The sequence below is a fragment of the Cynara cardunculus genome, unplaced genomic scaffold (genome assembly GCF_001531365.2).
Source record: "Cynara cardunculus var. scolymus isolate 2C unplaced genomic scaffold, CcrdV1 Un_Scaffold_363, whole genome shotgun sequence".
Taxonomy (NCBI): domain Eukaryota; kingdom Viridiplantae; phylum Streptophyta; class Magnoliopsida; order Asterales; family Asteraceae; genus Cynara; species Cynara cardunculus.
The window spans coordinates 77,255-84,071 of NW_020200575.1; positions in this window are offsets into that span (position 1 = coordinate 77,255).

The following is a 6,817-nucleotide window of genomic DNA, read 5'->3' on the forward strand; positions in this document are numbered from 1 at the left end:
GAAAATAAATGGAATTTTCTGATTGGTCGAATTTGGTTCACACGGTTTTTAAGAATTGGACGGTTCGCATTTGAACCTGCCCCTATATATATATATATATATATATATTTATTTATTTATTTATTTATTTATTTAGTAGTAAACTGATAAAATACATCAATATCTATATAGATAAAATAAAAGATAAATTGTATGATAATTAATATATTTTGATTTGATTCCTAGTTTGTGTAACATACTTTTAAAACTTTTGTTTTGATATCCAGATGTGATATCTCGAATATATATTGCTAGAAAAGTGAGTTTTAGCGACGATATGTTTCAGCAATAAGCTATTGCGACAACATGTCGTCTTTATAAACCGTTTCTGACGATAAATTGTTTTTTAGCAACGACTTTAAAATCCCTGTTTATTGCATTCTGGTCAAAATAAATTAACAAAATATGGATCTCACAAATAACTTGCATTGCCATGCATTCTTAAATGTAAACTAGGTATCTATGGTGAAGTTGTCTCCTCCAACACCATTAGGGGTGAACACGAGTTAGGTTTATCAGCTTAAAGGCATGTGAATAACTCAACTCAATGTTTGCGGTTTGAAAAATTTCAGCCCAACCCAACCCAAATAAAAGTACATATGGTTTGGGTTTGATTACTCAGGTTGAAACTTTGGTATATTCATCTATGTTTATTACCTTGAATATGATGTTTCTCTACTCATAATTCATTTACTCGTCACCAATTAAATCGTACAACTTATCTATACTCATTTTAAGTAGATCACATTCAACTATTTTTCTTAACTTACATATATATGATCGCATTTAGTATATAATACATACATACATATGTGTGTGTGTGTGTGTGTATATATATATATATATATATATATATGAAGAGAGTGATGGTGTATGTAACACCCGTATTTTTATAAAATTTAATTAGTAGGAAATTTTGGAGTAAGCGTTGGTTTCGATATTTATTTTTGGTAAAATAAGGTATTGTTGCAATTTATTTTTATACTTAAGTTGTGGGTGGTTTAAGATCAAAACCTGGTGAAATGGGGCCTTTTGGAGGTACGGCAGCCTAAGCCACGAAAAAGTCGTACAAGCCACTGGAATGTTGGTCAAGTAAGGAGCATCTCAAAAGGGAGGACACAGAGGTCGGGGCGACTTATTGGGTGGCCTAAGCCGCATGGGTCTCCTGTATGCCGGGGTCAAAGCCGCATGCAACGTGTGTTTGAGCTCGGGTGACCTAAGCCCGTGCGCCCAATAGCTTAGGCCCACTCATGTACTCTTTTCCCATTTAGCTCTCATTCTACTCATCTTTCTCCCACCTCTCTCTTCATTTACCCTGTAGATCCCTCTTATCTCTCTTCATAAATTTGAATGAAAGCCATTGAAGGTTGAAATACAAGGTTATTCAAGCATTTAAGAGGATTTAAGGTGAAGATTCAAATGTGTGTCAAAGCCTCAGGGTTAAATGTTACATTTTAGTCTTCTAAATGCTCATATGTTGAATGTTTTACATTTTTCATATTTATGTTTCGTTTTGAGTGATTTTGAGAAATTTGGGGTTTTGCTCACCTTGACGAACTAAATGTGAAAATCCGTTTTGATGTTGTAAAAGTGGATGATTTGAGTTTATAAAGTAATTGGAAACACGAACTTCATGGATTTTGGCATACATTCGTTTTGTAATGAAATGGGAATGTTGTCCACTTGATCACTCGTTGCCAATGGAACTTTGAGTAATGAGAATGTATTGCTTGGTTTTGAGAAAGGAAAATGGTTCATGCAAATCTTGAAAGGAATGAGTTCTATAAATTACACATTGATGAGATGAAATTATATGTGTAGGGGATGGTTTAAAATTTCTGAATGGTATTGAATATTAGGCTTCAATGTAATGGACCCATAGGCGTAGGAGTAAGTTTGTTGGTTTAAAATGGGATAGTCATTTTCGTATTGCAGCTAAAAACATGCATCAGGTCATTAGGGGCGCTGTGTTGTGGGCTCTTGGAGTCGAATATTGGTTATTGACTTTGTGGTGTAATTTCTAGTGAACTATGGTGCATATCTATGGTCATCCGGGTCTTAAGCCATGGACTGAGCAAGGTTGAAGTGGATGACCATTGATCTGTATTGGGCTCATCAACATAAATATGTGACTTACTTTTGTGTTCCGTCATTATTAATAGAAAAATCAGATCTCCCCCGTCATCGCAAGATGTGTTTTGACTTTATATTCTTGAAAATGGAATATTTGGAGTTGTCGATTTCGATAAAGGTTATGTGTCGGTTTAATGTTCTATAACCTTCTATTTTATCATATCAATGTATTTTATGAGAAGTAGCAATACAAGGACAGTTTTGGTAATTAAAGAAAGTAGAGGGGTGTGAATAAGAAATCCAATTAAGAAGGAGGAGTTTCTTGAACTTTTCTTGAAAAGTCGTGATCACATTTAAGAATTGGAATTGAAAGTGGGAAATCTGTGACTCTTTCAAAGCTCTGGCTCGTGGACCTGTGCCGCTATGTCAACGCCTAATTTATTATTACCATAATTAAAACATTTTATATATATTTTTAATTAATTTTTATGTATAATATATTATAAAGTATTTGATAAAAACTATTTTTTATGCATGAAATATTATATATTGATGAATATTATTTAAAATTCAAGATTACAAGTAATTATACATAAATACAACTTATTAAAGCTTCATTTGAATTCGTGTAACTAACTGTGGATAAACATAATCAAATAGAGGATAAACATTTCATTTTAAACATAAAAAATCTAAAATATAATTAAAATAATTATCGAGTTCTAACAAAATAATTAATTATTATTTTTATAAGAAAATTATATTATTAAACCAAATATAAATTTTTTCGTTATTGAACCTAAATTAAATTATAATTAAAAATTAAATTAAAAAATTACACAAAAATAGGAATTTAAATAGTTAATTTGATACTAATATCGATATATCTTCGTTCAAATTTCTATGATATCTTCAAGTTTATATTTTATTCAAAAATAAAAACATCATTCTTTTTTCAAAATCACGTAGGACCATACTATAACATCGACTGAGATAAAAAAAATAAAAAAATATATTAAAATCAAGATGTGTCTCGCTGTATTGCACGAATATCTTTCTAGTTTTAAATAATACATATTCATATAAAATATATAAGATAATAATATAATATAATATTTTTAAATTCATTTAAGTATGTTTTTTCAACATTCTATGTAAAATATCAAAGATTAATTATATCGAGTTTCTGATCATTTTAAATCGATATTCATAAATTTGTTTTACGGGAATGGATTTCTTGTCAAGTCAGTTTGGGGGGGTGTGACACACTTGTGCGAATCCGGGTAACGGGATCCCAAATATCCGGATCGATTGAAAGTTCGATTCTATCGGAACTACTCATTTTAAAATGATATCCACATTGTTAACAAAGATTCGTTTTTGATTTAAAAAATTTCTTATAATTTAATCCATAACAATTTTCGCATTGAAGCCACAAATGACTGTATTTGAGTTACATCCAGATCAGTAGAACTTTTTGGTATAATTTTACCACTCAATTTGGCCAATTTCCTCATCCCCAAAGTTAAAAATGTTAACCACAATGGTGGTGTCTGATTGGTTTGAATTTAGTTCCAAAGGTCAAAAGTATTAGGAGGTCTTAGGTTCAAATCCAAGTAGGAATAAATATTCTCTTGTGGCCACGGAGGTTCAAATGCAGTAACTCCGGGCTATCTGCAAAACAGTTGATCGCTCTGGGATTAGTCGGCTCGCATAAGGGGTTGGATATCCGGGTTAATTAAAAAAATGTTCCACAAAAAGGTTTTATGAGAGTTTATTTATTATTATCCATGCAGTATGTTTAAGAAGATGATTGTATTACAATTTCAAATCCAAATAATTAAATATTACAGTCATCAAATGTTTATGTTTAGATTTCTAAACGTAATTGTCAAGATACTGATGTTGGCTCAGCTTCGGATATTGGAATGAGAGTCCGAACTACTAAATAGGTTAGAATATTAAATTGTCAGTGGATAACCGTTAAATTAACTAGGTACTCGTGTCTGTTAGTATACATTTAATAATTAATAATACAAACATTTTAATCATTAAATTTTTTATGATTAGTTCGGTTTAACATGAACTTAATCCATAATCAACCCTATTTTCATCAGTTATTATATTTTATAAATCAGTTAAACCTTAGATCAGATTAATCAATTAATTTTTCAGATTGAATTTGAACAAAATGACAATTTATATTTTATTGCTTGCTCAAAACCACATAAATCCATATTATAATATCGACATAGACAAAAAAAGAATAAAACAAAAACATTAAAACCGAGATATGTCTTGCTACATTACACGGATATTCTTCTAGTATTTTATAAATCAGTTAAACTTTAGATCAGATTAATTAGTTTTTCAGATTAAACTGAACAAATTAATAATTTATCAGTTCTTTTTTTTTCTTTTTTTTTATCTTTATCTATAAGATAATATTGTATATGAGTAGACAATAATTAATTTGATAATGTTGAATTTAAGGTGCATTGGGGCTGCAAATTTGGGGGATTGCCTACCAACACTAGAGGGTCAAACATGGTGAGTGAGGTTGGTCAAAATTTAGTTCATATGCCATAATATGACTTTTTAGGTCAAAATTATTGGTTCAAATCCCATGCAAGACTTTGTTAGGTCAAAATTGCAGTCTTAACATCTGCTTGTCGATCGCTAGATTTTTTATGGTATTGGTTTTAATTGTTTAAAACAGTTTTTATATTTTATAAAATAAAAAAATTAATTAAAATAACCATCTGATTTAGTGATTTTATTTCTTAGTTATTTCTCTTTTAAAATTATCAAAATATCACTTAGTCCATAAGTGGCAGGTCTGTATTTTATACAAGGCTCAAAGTATAAAAAAAAACTTCTGAACCAAATTTGTAAAATGTAAGAACCAAATCTGTAAATTTAAAAAAACACATATATTTTTGTGGTCCAAATTTACAGATTTGGTCCCTGCATTTTACGTTCTGGTTAAGAAAATTATATATATATATATATATATATATATATATAGACTTCTCTATAAAATACGGACCTGTTATTTACAGATGGAGTAACATTTTGATAATTCCTAAAGAGAAATGGCTAAAAGGTAAAAAAAAAAAACATACGATCAAAATGATAATTTTAATTAATTTTTGGATGTTTCGGTCATAAAAAAGAAGTGTTTGTCAATGTTACGAACGAAAATGTAGTTATCTGCTCCCAAAAGTTGAAGTCATAATAATTGCATGAGATAATACGTTTATCATTATTAGTGGAACCGTACTTTTTATAATCAAATTTTATTTTATCTTATACTCAGATATTTATTTGGTACTATCACTCTGAAAATTTTCTACTAAATGATTGATCAGAACTACTACCATAGTCCTTTTTTTCCCTCCAAATCTGTATTGCTTTTCCTACCTTTAAAATCATCGGTTTCAAATTCCGACTCATAGCGATTTGAATTCTCAGGGTCATTCATAACATAAACGATATAAAACGTATGATATAATTAAGGTAAAACATAACATAAACAATATAAAACATATGATATGATTAAGGTAAAATAGAGGATGTAGAATATAATCAGAGCTCTCATTAAGGTTGAATAAAATACTCCAAGTGGGAACAATCCCACCCGGCCGATACCAGAACTTTTAGAGAAAGTTACCAATTTCGGATATCAAATTCTAGGGTTATCTCTCCGTGTCCGAAAAACTCTCATCCAAATCTTCATTTTGAGATCGTGGTGATAAGCCTCCGATCACTACAACAAAATTGGGTTTATAGAATGCCACCAATATTAAAGCGTCGTAATAGACTAATTTTTTATAAGAATTAGTTTATATGACCAAAAAGTAAAGGATCATATCCAAAGTAGTTGTAATAAGTTTATAGGACACTTTTGAGCGTCTTAACAAGTTTTTTTAGGAGATTTTTAATGCAAAACGTCACTTAGCTATTTTATAGGACACTTTTTCATAAACTCATCTTTTTATAGGACACTTGTTTTTATAACAAACTTTTCCAAATAGTATCCCATAAAATAGCTAGTGTGACACTTTGTATTAAAAATGTGCTAAAAAACTTGTTAAGACGAACAAAAACACCCTATAAACTTATTGGAATGCCTTTAGGTAGGGCCCCCTTTTTTTGGTTCCTATAAATTGAGTCTTATAAAACAGTATATTAGAATGCTTTGAAATTGATATCGCCCGGTCCTATAAAAGCAATTGTGTTGTAGTGAACGTAATGAACCTCTTAATTATGATGAGAAGAGAATGTGTATCCGACTTCTCTATAAGAACATATACAATTGAATTTCTTGTTGATATTTTTATAAAGAACTCCTGTGTGGGACATAGATTCTTACATAGTCACATGTTTTAACCCATGTGATGGACGAAATACAAGCTTTCCAACCGTAGGGGCCGGACCTGATATATTATATTTTCAAAAATACAAAAAATAACTATCCAAAGTTAAGACGTAGTAAAACTTTAAAACTAGACGTCAAATATGAAAATGTCAAACATCGATAATCAAAGTGGAACCAGTCGATCTTTCGCGGCCTTGAAGTCCTCCACAACTCCCTTGAGTGTTTGCGATGTAGTGTCACGTACATGAACAAGTCCAAAGAAACACTCTATATTGAAGTCCTTTTTATTAATAAATCTCAAAACAATAGACATTTGCTCTTTAT